Source organism: Vipera berus, assembly GCF_964194415.1.
Source record: "Vipera berus genome assembly, chromosome: 6".
Classification (NCBI taxonomy): Eukaryota; Metazoa; Chordata; class Lepidosauria; order Squamata; family Viperidae; genus Vipera; species Vipera berus.
In genome coordinates, this window is record NC_138208.1 from 34,477,814 (window position 1) to 34,503,918 (window position 26,105).

Genomic DNA, 26,105 nt, shown 5'->3' on the forward strand with positions numbered 1-26,105 from the left:
ATTTATTTATATTTTGGTCTAGTAGATCTAGTAGTCCTTTGTTCTCTAACAAGTCCTTCATCCTCACCCTTTTGGTCATCTTCCTCTTTCTGTTCTTCTGTTTGTGCAGTTGCTCCTTGCGTCCTCTCTTCTGCTTGTTTCTGCTCCTTATTCTCCCCTTGACTTAATTTTATTCCTTCATCTAGAATTGACCTGTTCCTCACTTCAAAGTCTTCTGCTTTCCAAATTGAGTCCAGTCTATACCTTGTATTGTTCCAGTTTATTAAGATACTTTCCAGCATCAACCATCTAAAATTTATGCCATTGGCAATCAATTTTGTGGTCAAAAAATGGTACTGTCTTCGTGCATCTCTAACTCTATTAGGTATCTGCTTTAAAACCACAATCTCTTTATTTTTATATTGTATTGGTTCATCTCTAACTTTCCGTAGTACTTCATCTCTTGTTATCTTCTTTGTAAACCATACATGTACTTCTCTTGGCAGTTTATTTCTTCTTGCATAGCTTGAATTGAAGTGAAAAATATCATCTATCTCAAGTTGAATTTCTCCTCAATCCGCTTTCAAAATCTCCTCCAGGATATCAATAATCACCTCTGCTATGTTTTCTTCTCTATCCTCAGGAATGTTTTGAAATCTTAGATAATGTTCCGCTTTTTCCATCTCTAAGATCTTAATGGCATTCTCTAATTTTTCATTTTCTTGTAGTAGCATTTCTATCTTTTTATCATTCTCATCTGTTTTTTCTTCAATTTTGTGTATCTTCTGTTGATTTTTTATTATCATTTGATTCTGAGTTTCAAATTTTCCCTTTATGTCCAAAATTTCTTCATTTAATTTCTCCAGTTTACTTTGTGTAGTTTTGTGATTTTCTTGCATTTCTAAATGATTCCTTTCCAAAGTCTCTTGATTCTTAACATAAGATCTTGAAGAAATTTTAATGAAATCTGTGTTTCACTTTGAGCAGAACTTACTTTTTCCCTATGCAACATTGCTTCAATAGATCCCTGTGTTGTAGGACTAGATTATCCTACTGAGGGTTCAGAAGAAGTTTTCTTCATGAGTCTAGTAATATTCGATGAAGTCATTATACAGCTTACAATATAAAGCCAAAACAATGTCTGTTTAAATTTAACCAAAGTCAATAAAAGTAGCTTTGAATCTCAGTCTCACAACAAGGCAGTCTTATCATTGCAGGTGTCTTTTGTCAAGGCTAACTTCAATCAACAACAACAGTATATCAGTAATTTCATTCTTCTTTCACCACCAGATGTCCTCCTTGGCTTATTTATCAATGTCCAGTATTTTTAACAGAGTCTCTCCCCCTGTTATAATTACTCGCTGCTCGTAAATCTTCTGGGGGTCTTTACTTTCCAGCCCTTTCCAATCAGGGGCTCAACATTTATAATCCTCAAGGAGAAGAAAAGAGAAAATCTTGCTCACCCAGCTTCAGCACACAGTTGAAATTCTGCTGATTTATGGTCCTTTTTGCTTCCTGTCGGAGACGGCTATGACTGATAGATTTTAACAGCCTTTTCCTTCATTTTTCCAGAGGGTCCTACAGTTCGCTCTGATTGGGTGCCCCCTGATCTGAGCTCCTGAAGTATCCCTCCTCCTTCATTGCCCCTCCAGGGCAACTTTCCGACCCTTTAAGGGTCGCTAGATGAAGAAAAACCAAGCTGGAAAGCTGAGCACTGGCTTTTCCCAGTTATCCCGACGGCTGCCAAACAGGAAGTCAGGCTTTCCAAATTCTTATGGTCTGTCCGGACCTCAATTTGATGCCTCCAGGCCTTGAACGCCACTTTGAGGGCCAGCAGCTCCTTCTCCCAGATGGTATAGTTGTGCTCCGATGGATTCAGTTTCTGCGAATGGTACGCGGAAGAGGGTACTGCTGGGCGTTGTTGCCTGGAGTAACACCGCCCCAATGGCAATGTCGAAGGCGTCTGCCTCCATGACAAATGGCCGTTGTGGGTCAGGATGCTTCAAGATGGGCTCCTTCATGAAGGCTTCCTTCAAAGCCTGGAAAGCCCATTGTTCTGGAGCATCCCACTGAAACCGAGTCTTCTTCTGCAGAAGCCGAGTGAGGGGGGCTGTCAGGGTAGCAAACCCAGGGATGAAAGCTCGATAGTAGTTGGCGAACCCAAGAAGTCGCTGAACATCCTTCACATGATGTGGGGGTTACCAACTCTGCAAAGACTCAACCTTACTTGTCTCCATGGCGATGCCCTCAGGAAAAATGCGGTGACCCAGAAAATTGATGGTCACCCGGTAGAACTGGCACTTCTCCAATTTGGCATACAGCCGATGTCCTCAGAGTCGCTGCAGGACCTGACAGAGATGTTGATGGTGCACCTCTTGCAACGGGGAGTAGATCAGGATGTCGTCCAAATAGATCATGACAAACTGATCTAACAAATCCCGGAAAATATCGTTCATGAAATGCTGGAACACAGCGAGGGCATTGGTCAGGCCAAATGGCATCACCGTGTATTCAAAATGTCTCTATTGAGTACCAAACGCCGTCTTCCACTCATCACCCAAAGCTCCACGCAGGTCCAGTTTTGTGAAGATCTTAGCCTCCCGGAGTTGGTCCAAGAGTTCGGGGATGAGAGGCAGTGGGTAATGATTGTGCACCATGATGGACGAGGGGCGGATGAAACCCCAAGCCAAATTCTTATCCAGAAAGTCCCGCAAGGCAGCCATCTCGGGGTCCGACATGGAGTACAAATGCCCCACTGGGAGAGGCACATCAGGGACTAAATCAATGGGGCAGTCATAGGGCCTGTGTGGGAGTAATTGATCAGTTTCCATCTTGCTGAACACATCAGCAAATTCAGTCAGTTCAAAAGGCAAGGAAACCCCTGGGGAACTCTCCACCTGGCCGGCACAGATATGGCGGGTGTGGTCCACGCACTGCAAGCTTGGGAAGGTGACCAAGTTCTGTGACCAATAGATCTGTGGGTCATGTGCCCGGAGCCATGCCAGTCCCAAGACCATGGGGAAATGCAGATCTGAAGTGATATAAAACTGTATGGCCTCCTCATGGGAACTGATGATCATACATAACAGTTGAGTGGCGGCCTTAATTGGCCCAGACAGGAGCATTCAACCATCAATAGTCTCCACTAACATGGGCGGTTCCACCGGGCACTGGGGAACAGTCCATTTGGCCACAAATGCTGAGTCCATAAAATTTGTGGTGGCCCCAGAGTCAATTAAAGCATGGACTGGAATCCCCTTCGGCTTGCCAGAGAGGATCAGACGTGCCTCCAATATCAGATGCTGTGGAGGTCCTGTGAGATGGTCTCATGAGGTCGATGGATCGTTAAGGTGCTTCCAAGTAAAAGGCATCACGCAGAGATGCAATCATATGAAGCTTTATTCAATGATAGATTAGAGAGAAAGAAATACTTGGCATGAAGGCATTCATGCCTGCATGTGAGAGAGAACAAAAGAAAAGAAAGCAAGCTAGCATAGCATAACTGGAACAGAAGAAGAACAAAAACTGAAGAGAGAGAGCAGCCCCTTTGAGCAGAGGTATTTATGGGGGGTCTCAGTCCCTCCCTAACCATAAAACACTCTGCCAATGGGGCTGTAGGGGTCTGAGACCCCTGACTCATCAGTGGAAGCAATGAAGCCTCTTTGCCTCCATCTGATGACCCTTTTGGGTAACTGCCATGGCTGGCACTAAACATCTAACAATTCCCCTTCTTGCCAGCCAATGACAGGGACCAGTGAATGTGTGTGAGGGGGCGAGCAGGTGTCATAGACATGCATAAAAACATTCAGAAGGCCAAACACAAACGCTTACACAGAAGGTTGTGCCGGTCAATGGGAACAGGTTTGGTGAACAGATCAGCTATCTGGTCATTTGTGTTACAATGTTCAACACGTATGAAACCCTCTTTGGCAAGCTGCCTGACATTTTTATAGCGTATGTCTATGTGGCGAGACCTAGATCCTACTGCATAAGCAACCGAGATTGCAATTGCTGCTGTGTTATCCTCTAGAATTTGGATGGGCAGAGGAGGAGATGCCCAGATGTTTGTTATCACATCATTGAACCAAATCAAATCATTGGCCGTGTCTGACAGGCTGGCATCTTCAGCCTCGGCCGTGGAGCAAGAAATAAATTTTTGCTGCCTAACATGCCAATGTATTGGACAGCCATTTAGCAATATGAGGAAACCAGAGGTGCTCCGTCTACTTTTGGTGTCGCCAGCCCAGTCTGCGTCTGAGTAAGCGGAGAGCTGGGCCGTCTTCCCCTTCTCTGGTTCCAGCACAAGGAGAGCATCAGCCGTGCCCCTAAGGTATCTAAGTACCCTTTTAACAGCAGTCCAGTGGAATTCCTTTGGGTGTTCCACGTGCCTGGACAATAGATTCACAGCTAAAGCTATGTCAGGCCTGCTCCAATTGCTGATGTATAGCAAGGAGCCAATCACAGATCTGTAAAGCGTGTTATCTGTGAACTCAGGACCGTCCTTGTGAGTGTGGTTGTAAAAGTCGCTTTGCATTGGGCTATGCGTAGGGTTAGATTCTGCCATTTTGCATTTGGCCAATAATTCCTCTATCTTTTATTTTTGAGATAGAGCGAACCCCCCCTTAGTGGCCAAAATGTGCACACCCAAGTACTTGTCAACCCGCCCCAAAGACTTCAGAGTAAACTTTTCTTCCAGGGCCTTGGCAAATTCATCACACCCTTCCTTGTCAGGCCCTACATATAATAGGTCATCCACATAAACTAACACCCGTTCTGTGGTACCCTTGGAGTTGCGTGTGAAGACACATTCATCTGCATGGGATGCAGTGAAACCAACTCGTTCTAAACTTTTTCTAAGACAGTCATACCAAAATTTCCCTGACTGCTTGAGGCCATATAACCCTTTGTGGAGCAACCATATATTTCCCCCTTCTTGCTGGTAGCCAGGAGGAGCCCTCACGTAGATCTGCCGGTCCAGGTTGGCGTGGAGGTAAGCCGTCTGGATGTCGAATTGGAAGACTTCCTCTCCCAGAGCGGCTGCAGTCACGAGGGCGGCCTTGACGCTCTCTGCCCGGACGGTTGGAGAGTAGGTCTCCGAGTAGTCCTCCATGTAGTGCTGAGCGAAGCCCTGAGCTACCAAACGGGCCTTATACAGGTAGAGGCCATTGGCAAGTGGTTTGGCTTTGTAAACCCACCTTGTGCCAATGACTTTTCTCTCCTTTGGTGGTTGCTGGGGGGTGAAGACCTTGAGTTTCTTTAAGCTCTGCATCTCCTTCTCCATCGTGAGCTGCCATTTCTCCTGCTCTTCGATGGGCAGCTCCTGGATGTCAGAGAAGGATTTTGGGGTGACCACAACGCTGTTGACAGACGCGATGTGGCCAATGTCAATTCTCTTTGGCGGGATTCCTTTGTTGGACCGCTTTGACCTCCTTACCTTCTGCCACTCATCGCCCTTTTCTTCCGTGGGTCTCTGAGGCGTCGCTAGGGGTGAAGACGGCGTGTCTTCCTCCATGGGACTGGACGCATCTTCGTCTTGTTCCTCACTTTCGTCAGTGGCAGGGTATGTGGTCGTCTCAGGTGATGTCGTGGTCGGTGTGTCCTTGCTGGGTCGGTTGGCATATGGGCTCAGATCATTCGAGTGGATCTGGGTCCAATTGGAGTCCTCTTCGAAAGAGGCAGATTGGGAAGTCACAGGCCTGCCCCCTTCTCCCAGGAAACGATAGGCCTTGGAGCCAGGAGCATAGCCCAAGAACCTTAGTCTCTGGGAGACAGATCTCCCCTTCTTCCGCAGCTGCTTGGGGATGTGCGTAGGAACCAAACACACGCAAATGTGCCAGATTTGGTTTCCTACCGTGAACCAGGAAATATGGGGTCTGGTTCACAACACTGCTCCAGGTGCGGTTTAAGGTGTAATTGGCGTAGTGGACTGCCTCTGCCCAGTATGATTCTGCGACTCCAGCGTCTGCAGACTACGCATCATGGTTTGCAGGATTCCATTTCTTTTCTCAGATATGCCATTCTGAGAGGGGGTGAATGGTGCAGTAAGAAAATGGCGGATGCCCTTACGCCTTACCCAGTCCTGAAACTTTCGGGACATGAACTCAGCTCCGCGATCGCTCTGCAGTTGTGCGATCTTGGTCTTGTACTGGGTTTCTACAAAGTTGTATAGTGACTTTATGGCGTCAAAGGGTTCGGATTTTTCTGTGAGGGTATACACGTGGCCGTATCGTGAAAAATCATCAACGGCAGTGAGAAAATACTGTCTTTTCCCTAGGGATGGTGTGAAAGGCCCAACCAAATCAACATGTACTAGTTGGTACGGGTACTGGGCCTTGGACAGTGACATCTTAGGGATTGGGGCAGCCTTCATCTTTGTCTTCTTGCAAATGGCACAGTCCAGGAACACGTCACAATCCTTGAGCTGGACTCCCTCAGCAAATTCTCCCATCTTTTTAACTACAGGGAAGCTCGCATGACCTAATCTTCTGTGTAAGAGATGGGCACACTTATCGTGGAGCGGCTTCCCCACTGAGACCCTCTTGGCTCTAGTTGCTTTGAGTGGTGCTGTAGGTGCCTGCTGAGATTCAGGCTTCTTGCCCACACTGCCTTTGGAAAGCCTTGGGGCAGGCTCCTTAAACACCCTTGGGGCTGGCTGTGGGGCCCCTTCTGAGGTGGGTGGGCTCTCAGGGGAGAAGTATGGCAAACCATTTATGATGGCAATATTTCCAATGACCCTCTGGTTCCGGGTGACATGACCTCCCCCTTTGTGAAATAAAACTTCCACCTTGTCATCGTCACATAATTTGATAATGCTTAATAGGTTGTTGGCAATGGAGGGGGCATGTAACACCCCTTCAACTTTTCCAAGTCCGGGTACAGAAACAGTGCCCTCACCAACAACTAAAGCTTTATCACCGTTGGCCACTTTGACAGATGAGTTAATTTTCTTTAACCTTTTAAAACCTTGACTCATATTAGTAATGTGAGATGAAGCTCCAGAGTCCAGTAACCATAAATCAGTGGGGCTATCAGCCTTTGTTATGGGGGTGAGGGAACAAGTATGCAGAAAATTTCCCTTGGTATTTCCTTTGTTCCCACCACGTCCCCTTCCTTGCCCCTTGCCCCTTACTTGATTGGGACCACGTTTAGGGTCTTGTTGTTGATGGGGGCAGTCTTTCTTGAGGTGCTCCTCAGAGCCACAGATGAAACACTTAAGTAGTGCATTAATTTGCTCTGAGTTGTGGCGCCCCCTTCTGGCTAGCTGAGTGGTGACTCTGGCGTATTCTCCTGCATCTCTTCTTCTCCTATCTTCTTCAATGAGTCTCCCTGTGAGGTAGGACAGATTTATGTCTTCCCTCCTGGCCCCTTCCAATGAAACAATGAAATTGCTCCAACTCCTGTCCAGGGAAGCCAGAATGACAGCGACCATGTTTGCATCAGTTACAGGGTAGTCTCTGGACATCAGTTCTGCCCTGAGTGCCTTTAATTTTGCAAGATGTTCAAGCATGCTGGCACCAAACCTCAGTCTGGTTGTGTAAAACTCAGTTGTGTGTCTGGTGATCGAACCAATGGTGTCGCTGTTGAATAAATTGTATAATAACTGCCAAACTTCACCAGCTCTGAGTCCTTCTGGAATGCTGGAGAACAAGTTGCTATCCAGCAAACTCAGCAGAGTTGTGTAAGCCTGCCTGTGATGCCACTCTTCTCGGGGTCCCCAAGGGAGAGGAGGAGGTTTCTGAACCATTTCTAGAGTCCCATCCTTTAATAGACATACCTGCACATCTCTATTCCAACTGTTGTAATTCTCCCCCCCAAGTTGCAGTTTTTTAAAGTCGTTTGGTAGATTAGATGTTGGGGAAAAGGAATTCTTGTCAGTGGCACTTTCAAACATCTGAGAGGTGTCCATTGAGATAAAAGGTAAAGGGATCCCTCTAGTGGTCGTGGGGGGAATTTTTCCTTGATTATTTGGTAAATCCGTCTGGGCATGCTCGGGATTCTTCTCTTCCCATGAGGCATAGGGGGGCGGAGCCCAGATTTGCCAGCCGGCAGGAGCTCCAAAGATTTTTCCTGAGGATTGTAAGATGCCTCCCGGCAGGATGGAGGCTGGATGGCACATGGATTGCCTGGATTGCCTGATTTTGAAGAGAAGGTGGGAGGCCGCGGGGGTTGATGGTTGGGAGGCTCCAGGCTGGATCCCTCCCGGCAGTTAGGCCCTGGGGAGAGGGTAGGAGGCCTTGGAAGGGGGCTGGCTATCCCCGACGCTAGAGCTGCTGTCCTTTTGGCCTCCAGGGTTGCAACCAGGACCTGGATGGCTGTCTCAAGTCCTGCTGTATCAGCCTCGGCTGGACAGGCTTTAGAGCTATCATAGGACTTTAGGCTTTGTGGTGGGGAGGACCCAGGAGTTTGCATGCTGCTTCGGCTGGATGCCAGGGATTGCATGCTACTTCGGCTGGATGCCAGGGATTGTTGGGCCTCCAGGCTTAATTGAGGCCTGTCTTTATTAGACCATGTGGGGTTACTGGGGGCCGCCATCTTGTTTCCTGTGCCAGGCCATGTGGGCGCTCTGGGGGGAGCCATCTTGTTTCTGGTTGCCCCAGGAAGCTGTAGCTCACAGTTTGGTGGGGAATTTCGTGCCAAAAGCCCTGGGGTCCCGGGGTCACTCAGGGTGGCGGGCGCCATATTAGGGGGCCTCGTGGTTGCTTGGGAAAGACTCACCAGGTGTTCAGAGGCTTCCTACACTGGGGTCCCCCGTGGAGAGGCTTGGGGTGTCTTTTGTGTTGTAAGGAACTTTAGAAACAGCTCTTCACGTTCCTGTGCAGTCATCTTGCTCACGCGGCGTTTGGCTTGAGCCAGGTCTGTTTCTGCAGCATCTGAGCAGTCTTGGGCAGTCTGCAAGCCTTCCATGCTTCCCTCTGTGGCGTTCAGTGGTAGCGAGGCATGCGAAGGGGTCCCAGATGCTCTGCTGGATCCTCTGAGAGAATGGAGGTCATCTGTGCTCTCACCTGGAGCAAAGTTTGCTTCAGGGGCTGTAGGCAGGGATGCTGTCTTTGATTGAAGACTCCTGGTCACCACCGAAGACCTCCTGCCATTCGTTTTAAATGGATTTGTGCTGGATCTTCCAGACATCTTGTAGTAGCCGCTGACTTGGAAGCGTTCCCTTAAACCATCCTCTTGCTTCCAACTTGTGAGATGGTCTCATGAGGTCGATGGATCGTTAAGGTGCTTCCAAGTAAAAGGCATCATGCAGAGATGCAATCATATGAAGCTTTATTCAATGATAGATTAGAGAGAAAGAAATACTTGGCATGAAGGCATTCATGCCTGCATGTGAGAGAGAACAAAAGAAAAGAAAGCAAGCTAGCATACCATAACTGGAACAGAAGAAGAACAAAAACTGAAGAGAGAGAGCAGCCCCTTTGAGCAGAGGTATTTATGGGGGGTCTCAGTCCCTCCCTAACCATAAAACACTCTGCCAATGAGACCCCTGACTCATCAGTGGAAGCAAAGAAGCCTCTTTGCCTCCATCTGATGACCCTTTTGGGTAACTGCCATGGCTGGCACTAAACATCTAACAGGTCCACAGGCAGCATTGGAAAGACGTTGCTCGGTGTTGTGGGATGCCCAACCTAACACACCTTTTAGGTTGGGCTCAGGGTGTTTTCCTGACAGAGGAGTAAGGGGCTTTCTCAGGGCAGACTCGGTCACTGACGCCCATTGTCGCTTCTTTGGGCAGAAGGCAGCCAAATGCACAGGGTCCCCACAGTAAAAACACAACCCCCCCGAACGTCACCTGTTCATTTCTGCCACCAATAGACGAGGCCTGGTAGCACCTAACTCCCTTGGCTCCTCCCTTTGAACTGGGGTCTCACGCACAACAGGGGCCGCAGAGGTCTCTGGGGTAGCACGGCAACTCCTTCGCTGCTACAGCCGAGCGTTGATCCGCAGACAAAGATGGATCAGCCCATTCAGGTCTGAGGGAATATCAACATGGGCCAACTCATCCAACATCTCCTCCAACAATCCATCCTGGAAAGCGTCCACAAGTGCAGCCTCATCCCAGTCTGAATCCTGGCTAAGCAGCTGAAAATTGCTGATATAGCCCTGTAATGGGCGTCGGCCTTGCCTCAAAGCTTTCAGGCATTGGGTAGCAGTCTGCATCTTTATGGGGTCCTCATACATCAGACGCATATGATTACAAAACCCCACAAAGTTGTCCAACAATGGACTAGGTTGGGCCAGCAGAGGTGTGCCCCATCACCAGAGTGAAGGCTTAACACAAACCCCACCTTATCCCAGTCAGTGGGGAAATCAGCTGCTCTCAAGCTGATAAATAGCTGGCATTGTCCCAGGAAGGCAGGAAACACCTCTGGATTTCCATTAAATTTATCCGGCATCGTATCTTGGCATTTTCTCCTGGGTGGTGGTGATGGTGGTGGTCGTGGTGCAGCATGGAGCTGTGCTTGTAATTGAGCCACCTGACCTGCCAACAAAGCGAGTTACTGGGTGAGTTGGGCTCCTCTCCCTGGGTCTGATTTTTACCAGCTGGTGGGTCCAATCGGACTGAAAGTTGCCCTGTAGAGGTGACTGCCAAAGGGTAAAGCTTTGAAGATCACAGGTCAGTGGTAGCCAACCTGCTGGATCCAAAGGAGCCCTTGGAACCGGCAGGTCTACCATCACCTGCTGCTCATTGGAGATGATGAATTCTAAAGCGAAAGCAAACAGTGATCTGGGTGAGAATACCTTTCTCTCTCTCTCTACAAGTGGATACCAGTTTGGAAGACAGCATTTCAACAGCTTTTGAGAGCAAAGCCCTTAGTTTTAGGGAGTGGTGGAGTTTTCTTTCTACCCCCCTCCCCCCCCGAATTACAAGTGGCGGTTTAAGCTCCCGGCAAATTAAAAACTAAACTAAAAACTTACCATATTGTAAAGCTGTCTGAGGCACAGAAGGATAACTTGGGAAGCTTCTGGCTCTATCGAATTTTTTGCATCTACTTTTTGTGTGAAAGCCATCACAACTTTTACTTTTTAAATCTTTAAATTACTTTTTATTTTTCTTTAAATATGGTGGGAATGGACATCTAATGCCATCTAGTGGTGAAATTGAGAATTATATCCAGCTTCCCCTGATTGGAGTTAACTCAGATTAAAATTTGGCTGTATGCCCAGACACTGCTTATCTAAAGGTCCTTGAAAACTATGCCTGAGAAAGAAAGATCTTCTTTGGTTTGCCTGGTTTTACAAGATAGACTATACTTATATGTAAAACCATATTTGGAGCCATCCAATTCTCCTGAAATGCAACCTGGTTTGGAACTGTTATAAGCTATCTCTGAAGTGAATACCAAGAAACACCCTAGAACAGAACTCTGTGGATTTTGACATTTTTCTTTTTTCTATTTTTCTTTTTTTACTTTTGGGGGATTTTCTTTTCTTTTTTCCTTGCCCTGCTGCTTTTATTATTATTATTTTCTTTTTTTTCCTTCCTCCTTTTTTTTAACCTTTTACTGTTTTCATGGTTTTCCTCTCTGAACTATTAGGAGCCTATTGTATTATAAAATTTGGCCATTTGGTGGATTACAACATATCAATTAAAGATAAAGATGAGTGTCCCAAAGTTATCTAAAGTTGGAAAAAAGGATCTTTTGCTCCTGCCTCAGCTGCTGCAAGTCCAGTATATCAGAGATCAATTGCTACAATGCTTCAGCAAGAGAAGATGGACACATTCCAGAAAGATACACAAGCAATTCTGCAAGCAATTCAAGAGGCCAATGCTGCTCAGATGGCAGTAACAACGAAAAACCATGAAGAGTTCAAAAGTGACCTTGACAAAATGAATAAAAAAATTAACAATATAGATTTCCAAATTGAAAATTTTAAATATATGATCACAGACAACCAGCAAAGAATCCAAAAAATAGAAGATAAGTCAACTGAGGTTGATCAGAAACTAGAAGTTTTAAAAGATGAAAATCAAAAATTGATCCAAATAAACAGAGAATTAGAAGATTCATTAGCGGTCATAGAAATGGAATGGGCCTCATACTTTTTAAGATTCCAAAATATAATAGAAGATAAGGAAGAGGATCTCCTAGGTTTAATAACTGAGTTACTGGCAGACACATTAGGAACTGGAAAATCGCAAATGGAAGGAGAATTAGATCAGATCTATCAAGTCAACTCAAATTATGCCAGAAGAAATAAAGTGCCTAGGGAGATTCCTTAAAAGATCTACAAGAGATGAAATTCTGAGAAAAGTAAGAGATGAACCATTGAAATACAAAGAAAAAGAAATTGTAGTTCTCAAACAAATCCCTAGGAGGATAAGAGAGGCTCGAAGAGAATACCAGTTCCTAACTAGGAAATTAGCTGAAAAAGGAGTAAATTTCAGATGGCTGATTCCAGAAGGGATCTTAATTTACTGGGACATGAAAAGATATAGATTGGACACACCACTTAAAGCACTGGAGTTTTTTGACAATCACAGAGCTTTTCTGGAAAGAGGTGACCCTGAACCAAAGAAACAAGAATAAATGGCAGTTGAAGGAGTGGCCAAACAAAGAGAGGAGGAAGAAATTAAAAATACATATTCAGAAGAATGAGCAAGACCAAGAGACCAGAGACACATAAGACTGACTAGACTGAGACCTAGATATAATTGAAAGAGATGGAGGATACTGGGATTTTATCAATAAATATAAATGGACTAAACTCTCCTTCAAAAAGGAGAAAATTTTTCACATGACTACAAAAATTAAAAATGGATATAATCTGACTTCAAGAAACACATATTAAGAGACAACATTTCAAAATGCTAGAACAACCAAAAATTGGTAAACTCTACTTCGCACTAGCATCTCAAAAGAAGAGGAATAGCTTTTTACATTAAAGAAAAGATGAACCCCAAACAAATTTATATGGATGAAGAGGGGAGAATATTAATGGTGGAAATTATGATAGATCAAAAACAGATACTGATGGTAGCAATATATGCACCTAATGATAAACAAGAGCAATTTTATCAAAAACTATATAAGAAAATACTAGATCTAAATTATCAAAATCTTTGTATAATGGGAGATTTTAATGCAATAATAAATGGAACTCTAGACTATAAAAGCTCCAAACAAGGGAGGAAAGGAGGAAATACTGTATATTACCTAAAGTATTTTCAAAAATGATAGAAGAATTTTTATCCAAGATATATGGAGAGAGAAAAACTCAGAGAAATTGCAACACACATTTTATTCAAACAGACATAAATCATGGTATAGAATTGATATGATATGGACATGTTCGGAATTGAAAACAATGATGCAAGAAGTGGAGATAGAAACTAATGTTTGGGCAGAACACAACCCAATAAAAATGACTTGGAAAGGAATCAAGAAAAAACCAAGAATAAATCTATATTGAAAGAAAAAGATTTTCTACAATTAGCGACAAAGGAAATGGAATTTTTCTTTAAAATAAATAAGAAGGAAGAAACATCACTTCAAAATGTATGGGACACGGCTAAGGCATATTTCAGAGGGTTGACTATAACTTACATTGCTAAAAAGAATAAAGAAAAGAAACAACTACAGTTAAAGCTGAGAGAAGAACTCAGAAGGCTAGAATCAGAACTATAAACAGATCCACAAAGAAAATACTCAAGAAACAAATGGAGATAATAAAGCATAAATTAAATCTGGCCAAGATGGAAATAATGGCTCAACAGATTAAACAGACTAAACAGAACTTCTCTGAAAATTCTAATAAGCTGGGGAGACGGTTAGCATATAAATTGAAAAAAGAAAAAGACAAACAATGATAAATAAGCTACAAGATTCAAAAGGAGAATTACAGTTCCAAAATGATAAAATGAAAAAAATGGTTAAAGATTACTACGAGATACTCTACAATGCAGAGGAAATCCCCAAAGAAAAAATACAGCAGTACTTAAAAAAAGCAGACCTACCAAAAATTCCAGAGAACATTCAAAATATATTAAATGGAAAAATATGAATGATGGAGATCATAGAAGCCATAAAAAGGCAAAAAAGGGGACAAGACTCCGGGCCCAGATGGACTATCTGCAGAATTTTATATGTCATTACAAGATGTATTAAGTCCGACCTTGAAAGAACTGTGTAATGAAATTCTTTTGGAGGCTAAAATACCAAAGATGTGGACTGAAGCTAATATTACTTTAATATTTATTTATTTATTTATTTATTTATTTATTAGTTTTTTATAAACCGCCCTTCTCCCGAGGGACTCGGGGCGGTGTACAGAGGAAGGAAGGTATACAGATGAACAATAGAAATAATAAAAACAATAGTGAAAACAAACTGGGACCCCAATTAACGCTATCATGCCAGGCCGGACTGCTGGAACAGGAAAGTTTTTAAGTCGCGTCGGAAGGTACGGAGGTCGGGGGCCATCCGGATTTCGGTTGGTAAGCTGTTCCAGAGGGCTGGCGCACCCACTGAGAATGCCCTCCCCCTGGGGGCCACCAGCCGACATTCCTTGAGCGGTGGCACCCTGAGGAGGCCCTCTCTGTGGGAGCGCACAGGACGGTGGGGTGCTGACATTGGCAGAAGGTGCTCCCGTAGGTAGTCCGGACCCATGCCATGTAGGGCTTTGTATGTCATTGTTAGCACCTTGAACTTCACACGGAAGGCAACCGGAAGCCAGTGCAGCGCACGGAGGAGAGGTGTGATATGGGAGTATCGGGAGGCTCCCAAGAGTGTCCGTGCCGCTGCACTTTGCACCAGTTGAAGCTTCCGAGTGGATCTCAAGGGCAGCCCCATGTAGAGAGCGTTACAATAGTCTAGGCGAGAGGTCACAAGGGCATGGGTGACTGTACGTAAGGAATCCAGGTCCAGATAAGGCCGTAGTTGGCGAACTAGTCGAACCCGGGAGAAGGCCCCCTTGGTCACAGCTCCTATGTGGTCTTCTAGGGAGAGCTGCGAGTCTAGGAGGACACCCAGGTTGCGGGCCCTATCAACAGGGGGTAGTAACTTGTCCCCGATGTTAAGCAATGGGACGTTCTGAATATCCTGGCTTGCCGGAACGTACAGCCATTCAGTCTTGTCCGGGTTCAGTTGAAGCCTGTTCCTCCCCATCCATTCCCGGACCGCTTTCAGGCAGCGGGACATCACGTCTAGGGCATCACTGATATTGTTTGGAGTTGAGATAAAAAGCTGGGTGTCATCAGCATACTGATGGTACCCTACTCCAAAACTGCGAATGATCTCACCCAGTGGTTTCATGTAGATGTTGAACAGGAGAGGCGAGAGGACCGACCCCTGAGGGACTCCGCAAGCGAGAGGCCTCGGGGTCGACCTCTGTCCCCCTGTCAGCACCGACTGCGAGCGACCCTGGAGAAAGGAGGAGAACCAACGCAGAACCGTGCCTCCCACTCCCAGTCCCCTGAGGCGTCGCAGCAAGATACCATGGTCGATGGTATCGAAAGCCGCCGAGAGGTCTAATAAGACTAGGACAGAGGAATGGCCCCTGTCCCGGGCTCTCCAGAGATCATTCATCAGAGCGACCAATGCCGTCTCCGTGCTGTAGCCCGGCCTGAAACCCGATTGGTACGGGTCTAGATAAACCGCTTCATCCAGGATCTGAGGAAGTTGGTGCGCCACCACGCTCTCAACAACCTTCGCAAGGAAGCGAAGATTGGAGACTGGACGAAAGTTATTCAAAGAGGATGGGTCCAAGGTGGGCTTCTTGAGGAGAGGTCTCACCACCGCCTCCTTCAAGGCGGTGGGGAAGTGACCCTCACTCAGAGAAGCAGAGATGACCGCTAGGAACCAGCCTCGTGTCCCCTCTCGAGCTGCATAGGCCAGCCAGGAAGGGCACGGGTCCAGTAAGCATGTGGAGGAGCTCAACCTTCTCATAATCCTGTCCACTTCCTTAGGAGTTACAGGATCAAATTCTTCCCAGATGACGTCGGCAAGACTGTCCATGTCTTGTTCTTCCATCTCAGCCCAGTTGGAGTCCAGGCCAGTTCGAATCCGAGCAATTTTATCAAGCAGATATTGACCGAATTCCTCGGCTCGACCCTGCAAGGGTTCCTCCCTCACCTCTTGGTTTAATAGGGAGCGAGTCACCCTGAACAAGGCAGCCGGGCGATTATCTGCGGACGCGATGAGGGTGGAAAAATAGTTGGATTTTGCCACCCTTATCGCAGCGAGATAAGACCTGGTGAGGATTCTTAGTCGCAATCGGTCGGATTCGGATCGACTGGATCTCCAACGGCTCTCTAGGCCCCGTCTCCGACGCTTCATCTCCCGGAGCTCCTCGGTGAACCATGGGGCTCGCTGGGATCTGCGCCGGGTCAGAGGCCGCAAGGGTACAACTCGGTCCAGAGCCTCCGTGGCTGCCTTTTCCCAGGCTTCCACTAAGGCATCCGCCGAGCTGTGAGCAGGGAGTGCATGCGTGTCCCTAAGCGCTGCCTGGAACTTATCAGGGTCCATTAGGCGCCTAGGGCGGTACCATCTGACTGGCACCGTGCACCCACGGTGGGGGGTGGCAAGGGGGAAGTCTAGCCGCAGGAGGTGGTGATCGGTCCATGACAGGGGCGTAACAGTTGTGGTGCCCCCACCGATATCATCACGCCACCGTCCAGACAAGAACACCAAGTCTGGGGTGTGGCCTCTCTCATGAGTCGGTCCAGAAATTATTTGCGACAGGTCCATGGCCGCCATGGAAGCCATGAACTCCCGAGCCAGTTCGGACGATCCTCCCAGGGACGGTAGATTAAAGTCGCCCAAGACCATGAGTCTTGGGAATTCAACCACCAACCCTGAGAGGGCATCGAGTAGCTCGGGCAGGGCCGCCGCTGCACGATTAGGTGGTAGGTACGCCAGCAGCAGGCCCAACTGCGCCCCTGGGCCGTATCTCAGTAGGAGAGACTCACACCCGACCATCTGATACCTAATAATACCTAAAGAAGATACTGATCTGACACAAATAAAAAACTATAGACCAATATCATTTTTTTTATTGAAAAGTTTTACAGTACATTTTAACTTTAACAATCCCCCCTCCCCCCACCCCTACCTAACCCTCCCTATCCCTCCCACCCATTCCCCCCTCCCCCCGACTTCCCAGAGCTAAATACAGGGTATAAAAACAAAGAACAATCATAAGCATCCATATGCTAACAACAATAAACTATTAATTCTATCACCCTCTAGCTCATATAAAATGATTACAAGCAATATTAATATTACATATAAAAAGAAAAGGAAACAGAAAAGGAAACTTACTCAAATGCTAAATGAAATTTCTTAATCCCATATTTGTTCTGAATATAATCAATCCACTTTTTCCACTCCATAATATAACGTTCTTGCGAATGATCTTTCAGGTAAGCTGAAATCTTTGCCATTTCCGCCAGGTCAGAAACTTTTAGAGTCCATTCTTCTATAGTCGGCAGTTCCTCCTTCTTCCAATATTGACCTATTAAGAGTCTTGCTGCTGTAATTAAATTCAACATCAACTTAACGTCCACAACAGTAGCATCTGTAATTATACCCAGTAAAAACAATTGCGGACAAAACTTTATCCTTTGCTTAAAAATCTTCTGCATATTCCACCAAATTTTTATCCAAAAAGCCTTAACCTTTTTGCAGGTCCACCATATATGAAAATACATTGCATCTTCGCCTCCACACCTCCAACATTTAGGCTGATAATTCGGATACATACTTGCAAGCTTTTTAGGGTCTAAATGCCATCTATAAAACATTTTGTAAAAGTTCTCTCTTAGGTTTTGGGCTTGCGTGAATTTTACGTTCCTCACCCAGATCTTTTCCCACGTGTCCATTGTAATAACTTCTTGAATATTCTGAGCCCATTTTATCATACAGTCTTTAACAAGTTCTGTTTCTGAGTCGATTTCTATCAATGCAAGATATATCCGTTTGATATGTGCTGGACCCTGGTTTCTAATTTGCTTTATCAGATTTTCATCGGTCATTGCAAAACCAATTTTCTGGTCTTCTTTCCACCTGGCCCGTAACTGAGTATATTGAAACCAAGTTTGAACGATCTTCTCATCTCGCAAGAGATTGTACGGCTTCAAACACCAGACATTTCTTTCCAAGCTTAAAATCTCCTTATACGTAGTCACATCATGTTTGAAGCCAACATTTATGTTTTCTATTGCGTGTTTTGGGATTGCCCACAACGGCATCTTATGGTCTAACTTATGTCTATACTTCTTCCAGACTCTCAACAATGCCTGTCTTAAAATATGCACTTTAAACACATTATCTACCTTCTTGTCATACAACAAATATGCATGCCAGCCAAATAACAAGTCATGGCCCTCAAGATTTAATAATCTCTCTTGTGTCAAATTAATCCAATCACTTATTCCTGATAACGCAGCAGCTTCATAATATAATTTAAGATTAGGCATTTTAAGACCACCTCTTTCACGAGTATCCTGCATAATCTTAAGTTTAACTCGTGGCCTTTTCCCTGCCCAGACAAATTTATTGATACCCCGTTGCCATTCTTCCAAATTAGAATCTTTTTTAAGGACTGGTATCATTTGAAATAAAAATAAAAATTTAGGCAGGACGTTCATTTTCACTGCTGCAATTCTTCCCAACAAAGACAATTGCAGTTTTTCCCAGCTCTCCAATTCTTTTTGAATTTTTCCCCATAACTTTTCATAGTTATTTTTATATAACTTTGTATTAGAGGGTGACAAATACACCCCCAAATATTTGACCCTTTTAACAATCTCAAATCCAGTTAGTCCTTCTAAAAGGGCCTTTTGCGATGCTGTCATATTTTTGGCCAAAATTTTGGTTTTTTGTGCATTAACCTTAAATCCAGAAACCTTCCCATATTGCATTATTATCTCCATCAGGTCCACAACAGAGTTTTCTGGCTGAGTCACCGTAACAACCAGATCATCTGCAAATGCCCTCAGTCTATAATCCTGATCTCTAATTTGAATACCCTTAATTTTTCCCGAACTCCGTATTTTTATCAATAATATCTCCAATGTTAAAACAAATAGTAAAGGTGATAACGGACACCCTTGTCTTGTGCCCTTTTCAATATTACATACTTCAGTCAAACTATTGTTAACTATTATTCGGGCAGTTTGTTTTTGATATAATGCCCTAATTGGTTGCAAAAATTTATCCCCAAAATTCATTTTATCTAGAACTTTCATCAAAAATTGCCAATTCAGTTGATCAAAAGCTTTTTCTGCATCTAAAAAAATTAGCGCCGCAGGGATCTGGTTGTTCCTTTCCAAATACTCCACCACATCTACTATATGCCTCACATTATTTTTCATTTGTCTACCACCAATAAAACCAGTTTGATCCCCATGAATCATCTGTTGCAAAACCCTCATCAATCTGTTAGCTAACACCTTAGCAAATATCTTATAATCTGTATTTAAAAGTGATATTGGTCTATAATTTTTAACTTGAGTAGCATCTTGATCTTCTTTCAGAATCAAAGAAATAAAAGCAGTTCTCCAAGACGGAGGCACCCTTCCCCCCCTCTGAATTGTCTGAAACAATTCCTTTAACGGCTTTATCAGCTCCAATTGTAAATTTTTGTAGTAAGCCGCAGTCAGACCATCCGTGCCTGGCGCTTTATCCACCTTCAGTTCCTTAATTGCTATAAGAATTTCTTCTTCTGTTATCAATTGATTAATCTCCTCCTTTTGTTCTTGCGTAAGAACCGGGATGCTAGCATTCTTCAAATATACATCAATGTTTGTTTCATTAATCTTCTCCTTAGCATATAGTTTAGAATAAAAATCCACAAAGGCTTCCTTAATAAGATCCTGTTGAAACACAACCTTTCCCTTATATTCAATTTTATCTATATTAGAAGCCCTTTGCTTTTTCCTTAACCTGTAGGCTAGCCATCTGCCTGGCTTATTAGCATTGCAAAAAGTATTATGCCTAGCAAACCATAAATTAGTTGCCACTTGATCAGCCATCAACTTATCAAATTGTCCTCTTAATAGGTTAATGACCTCCTTAATCTTCACATCCAATGGGTTCAAAATTAGGGCCTTTTCTTTTTCCCTAATTTCATTCTCCAGTTCTTTCCTTCTGGCTTCCAAAGTACGTCTATATTTATTGTTCATATATATCAACACCCCTCTCATATAGGCCTTGCTAGCATCCCAAACCATGTCCATAGAGGTATCCTTATTCATATTAATTTCAAAAAAATCCTTCATCTGCTATTTACATTCTTCCACATTTCTCTGATTTCTAAACAAATTCTCATTTACGCGCCAAGAGCGCCTATCTCTATTGTCCTTGTTGATCTCTAACCAAACTGGACTATGGTCAGAAATAGTTCTTGCACAGATCTTTACCTTCTTGATCCTAGAAAAAAAGTCATTAGTCAGTAATATAAAGTCAATCCTAGAAAAAGATTGATGTCTATCAGAAAAAAAAGTATAATCCTTTTCATGTAGGTGTGTATCGCGCCAAATGTCTCGCAATTCCAGATCATCCTTCATTTCAAAAAAAGATTTAGGCAATCTAGCATGACTCGGGGCACGCTTAAAAAAACCAGCTTTGTCCAGCTGTACATCTAGGACACCATTCCAATCTCCCATAAAAATAAAAGATTTATAATCCATCTGGGTAGTCTTTGTATGTAGTAAATTTAAAAAATCAGCTTGTTGTTGATTAGGAGCATACAGTCCAACTAAAAGCGTTTTTTTGCCTTCTAACAGCAAATCTATCATAACATATCTTCCTTGCTTATCTGCTTCGATTAGTTCCGCTGTCAAAGTATTCTTAACATAGATAACCACTCCATTTTTCTTATTCATTGCAGAAGAAATAAATTGCGTGCCCAGCCTTGAGTTCAACAAATACTTTTGGTCCATAACCCTAATATGCGTTTCTTGCAAACAAATAACATCAGTCTTAAATTGTTTTAAATATTGAAAAACTTTCTTTCTCTTCTGTGGTGAATTTAATCCATTAACATTCCAGGTTAGAAACTTAGTCGCCATTCTTGGCGTCCTGAAGCTTCTGGAGCACGTCTGCCAGGACCCCTGTAACTTCCTTAGGCCGCGCCCCTCCCACAGCTTCACTGTACGTATGCTTTGGAGGTTCCATAACTTTCTGCTGATCTTGCTCTTGCTCTTGTCTCACTCGTCTTAAGGCGGCACGCGTCATCCTCTGCTCTCCAGCCGCTGCCGATGAAACTGTAATTTGATCCCCTCCAGCACCATTCTCCTCTGTCTGTATTCCTTCAGCATCTTGTGGCTTTCCCTCGCCGTATCCCTTTACAGCTTCCAGAAGTGGTAGGGGGGTTGCTTTTAAAACTTTACTGTAAAAATCACGTGCCTGAGTCACTGTAACCAGACGATGTCTTTTACCTTCGTGCATCACCACCATGCCGACTGGAATCTCCCATCTAAACTTGATATCACATTTCTTAAGTTCCTGTTCAAGAAAGGCAAAATCTTTCCTTCTTCTTAAAATCTTTGGAGGAATCTCTTTTAAGACCAGAACTTCTTGCTCAGCAACCACAAACTTAGTATCATAAGCAACTTGAATAACTTCATCCCTAATTGCTCTCTTTGTAAAATAAACCACCACATCTCTAGGTAGCTTCCTCTGCCTTGCAATCCATGAGTTCACACGAAAGATTTTATCTATTCTTCCCTCAATTTCAGATGCTGACTGGCCCAGCACCACTTCCAAAGCCTCGGAGACCAGCTGCTTTAAATCTTCTTTAGGATTCTCTTTTAAGCCCCTGATTCTGATAGCAAACTCCATCTGATGGTACTGAACAAGGCTCAAGTCTCCATCCATCTTATCCCTTATATTTTCATTCTCTAATACCTTTACTTCTAATATAGAGTTCTTTTGACTAAGATCCTCCACTTTTTCATCCAAACGTTGCACACATACAGCCACACTTTCAATTGTAGACAAAATGTCTGCCCTCATTGCTCTAAACTTCTCTTCCATCTTCTCCTCCAGTTTCTCCTCCAGCTTTTCCATCTTTTCATCCATCATATCTGACATTAATTGTGAATGCTTTTCAAAGGCATCCTGTAAATCCTTAAGCGTCAATGCCGGAGCAGGTGCAGGAGGAAGCAAAGCTTGCAACGAGGTCTGTTGCACCGGGGAAGCCCCCGGACTCCGGAGAGTTTTGGAAGTTTTAGTCGCCATCTTCCCCCACTTTCACTTGTTGCGCACTTTCACTTTAAAACTATAAAATCCATTGAGCTAGAGAGTAGAGATAAAAGTCCACTTCACCTTGACCTCCTGTACCGCTCTGCCTGCACCTTGATACTCAAGAGTCTTTCCTTCTGGCAGGGGTGGTTGCTAACGCTTGGCTCTGCTCCAAAAATCACGGAGCAGAGACGCTGCGCAGCACGGAGCTAACCCAGGCTTCGGGGGGGCTCAATCCTTCAGCCGCCCAAACTTTAAGCTCAGGCGGCCCCGGAGAGCTCAACCCCTACCTGGGGCCTCACCCCCTCCTCTTCTCCCGGGGAGGGGGCTTCCGATCCACCTAAACAGCTGTTCGGCGCTGTTTTCGATGAATCAACAAAGCTGCGGAGCGGACAGCCCGGAGATGGCTGTCTTCAGCGTCGCGTCGCCACCGGAAGTCCAACCCTGACCCCATTCTATCCCTAACCTTATAAAAACTAATAAAACTTTCTAAAAAAAAAGAATTGGAGATGGTGATCACGGCAGCACTTCTCCATTTCAACGTACCAAACAAAGAACACTGACCAATTGCCAGATTTTAAGGAAGTATCAGCAGCATGCATTCCAATAGAAAGATATTGACAAAACCTAGGCCCTTTATGGGCGTGAATATACCAGGTGGGAGTGCCTTTTTCAGGAACGTCCGCATGTTTGGAAAAGGAAGTTCCCATTATTTTGTAGAGTCAACAGGCTGACAGGCAATATTGTACAAAAACAGGCAATTCTAAATATAAAGGAAGAAATATGTAGCTAGCATGAAGCAAAAAGACAAAAGCAATAAGCCAGACATATAAAAAATTGGTAACATGCATAATAAAATGTATCCAGTCAGTCAGGCATGCAGCACATCCATCCATTTTTTTCCCCTCCAAGCGCTTCGCCTATTTCTGGCTGTTTTCCTTGGGGAATAATGGAAATGCAAAGCAACACTCGCTTTGGACCTTTAGGCCCATCTCATGCATTCACCAATCAAAACATCACTTCCGCCCCTAAAATGGCAACTGCATCATCCATCTCAGGCCATTTTCTTTGTGGAAGAACAGAAACACAAATCCAAATTACAACACAAACTATGCATCCAGGATGCGTCTCCTGCAAACAAGGCTGGATCTCATGGTGCTCTGTGTTTCTTTTGTCATAGCTTGCCATTGTAATATGCAGTCACTTCACACTTGAATTTAGTTTCCTTTTATGGGATTTTTTTCCATCTCTGTTTGTTTTTCTCCACTAAGACAGCCCAGGGAACCAAGCATCTGGTGGCAATAGAAGGCAATTGAACACAGCCAATACAGTCAGTCCTTATATATGGAAAAAGGTGCATAACTTCTGAGAAAGAAAGGTAAAGAAAAAAAGATGTGCTACCTCAGCAAAGAAGCTGACCCTTACCTACAGGAAAGGTAGCAAGCACATTCAGCAAAGTAAGCCCTCCCCCCCAGCAAACAAGCTGACCCTTATCTATGGGAGAAGGGGGCACCATGGCAGCAATAGCTTTTATGTCAGGAAATAAATACTGGGACAAAAGGACAAATTAAAGAGCACAAACAATAACTTGTAGGCAGGTAAAAATAGAAAGAAAAAACAAAGCTACACAATATAGATAGAGGAAAACCATAATGACAAAGGGAAAAGCAAAAGCAGAAAATCAAACAATATCAGCAAAGGGAAACTCAACTCTAGCAGCAAGTATGTCATACAGTATCATAAAGAAAACTCAAATAACAATAAGGAAGGAAAAAATAACCCAATGTAAAAGATTGAGCATAGTATATAGAAGTAAATAGTTTGAAACAAAAGAATCAATAGTTTCAGTTACATAGAAAAGATCAAAGGGTGCATGTGGAGAATGCAGCATCCAAAACAAAAATAACAAAATTGTGAATTCCGTGGAAAGGTGACAATCAAAACAAGGAAAAATTACTCTGAAAGAGGCATGCTTTAGTTACATTAACCCTCATCAGAAGGAGTAGCTGAAGCAGGCGCAAAATAATCAAAAGGTACATTTTCAGAAATCTCATCATAGGGCCCATTAAATAAACACATTCAGTATGATCAATGCAACAATCTATTCAATGATAACAACAGCAGAAGCATCCACACCCACAATCGCAAAATCTACACAACAATTGGGGATGAAATAAAGGGTTTGCAAGGCAAACAACAAGCAACTCCCACCTGTACAATTAGGCAGCAGGAAGGGCCTGGTATTCAAAAAGCCTCCTCCAGTAGTCCAATGAAAGTTCTTCAAATGGGAAAGCCAAGAGAATAGATGCACCAAGTAGACTTCAGCCCAGTCTACACATGGAAATGTAAAACTCTGTGTGCTGGCTGCACTTAAAGCCCTCTCAATAGGGACCTCATGAGAAGGGATTCAAGAAGGGATTCAAGGGATTCAAGAAACGCCTCACAAGACCCATGCAGACAAATACAATTACTATGAAAAACCCAACAAAGGAAACAATGGTAGCAGCAGCAACACTGAAACACACACAAACAATCACACAGAACACACACATTATCTCAAAGGAGCAAAAATCATAAATACTTTACCTTACCACATGTTGCTGATGAGGGGCAGAGACCACCAGTAAGAACAAGATGCAATAAGGACACACACTGGGGGCACCACCCTGGCCAGGGGTGTGACCCCTAATTAATACAAGTGGGTGATAAGCTCCAGGAATGTCAGCTGCTCTCCAGGTCCGGCCACAGGACCAGCTCCGACCGTTTTGCCAGAGTCATGACAATTTCCACACAACCTGCTTGTCCTCAAGGCAAGTCCAGTTGGAGATCCTCAGCAGCTCAGGTTTTTCCTCACTCATGTCCTCATTTACATGCAGGAGTATGGTCATGAGATCCCCACTGAGGAGGCCAGATTCAGGGTCATCACCCTGGCACTGGAGGGATCTGCAGTTAGGATGGATGGTGACCCTCCACAATGCAAATGCTCCAAAGCTGCAACTTCAACCAGTTTATGACAACTCTGAGACGGTGTTTCAAGGACCACTTTGCCAATCACAAAGCCCAAGGCCTCATAAAGATGGTATGGCATGGGCTCCATTCAGTAGCTGAATACACCAAAGAATTTCAGGACCTGGCATACCACCTGGACTGGCCAGAGGACAACCTGGTGAGCTGTTTCAAAGATGGCTTGAATGATGACTTATACACAGTGCTTTTTTTGTAAAACAAAAAGGTGCTGGAACTCACACATCATACAACCCGCCTTGCCTACCCTACAAGGTTCCATCCAAAAAAGGTGCCGGAACTCCGTTCCAAGAGTTCTATGAGAAAAAAAGCCCTGCTTATACAATACTTGCATTGCAAGGCCCCCTCCCGCAGGCCTCCATAACTGGTGTGTGTACAAGGAGAAAGCCTTGGAAATTAGCTTAATTTTAGCAGAATTCGGTCACTAATAAAGGAAAATTAAGTCCTGAGTATAGATTGGCTCCAGTTTCCAAGATACAGCTTCAGGTCAAAATTGCATCAAAATAATTTAAAATTATGAGGGGGATATGCGATTATGCTCCATAACTTGTCTGCAAAAAGTGATATAGCAATGAGAATGATGCCACACCAATCATTATAAATTTATTTTTCTATTGATATCAATAACATAACTTTCCATTCATTTATTAGTTTTTGACATCATTTATTGGTTGACATCACTCTGCAAGATGTTCTACTGTTGTAATCAGGAGCCCAGTAGCTCTGCCTTACTCTTAGGCAATTCCAAATCCCTGACCAGGTGGAAATCCAAATCCCTGACCTGTGGAATTAAATGTGGTTCAGGAGGAGCATATGGTAGGCTAAAGTTTGGGTCCACTGACATCAACGGCTCCGGATCAGTTGCATCCTGCTCATTGTCTTTATCATCATCTGAGTCTAGAAAGTAGGATTCTG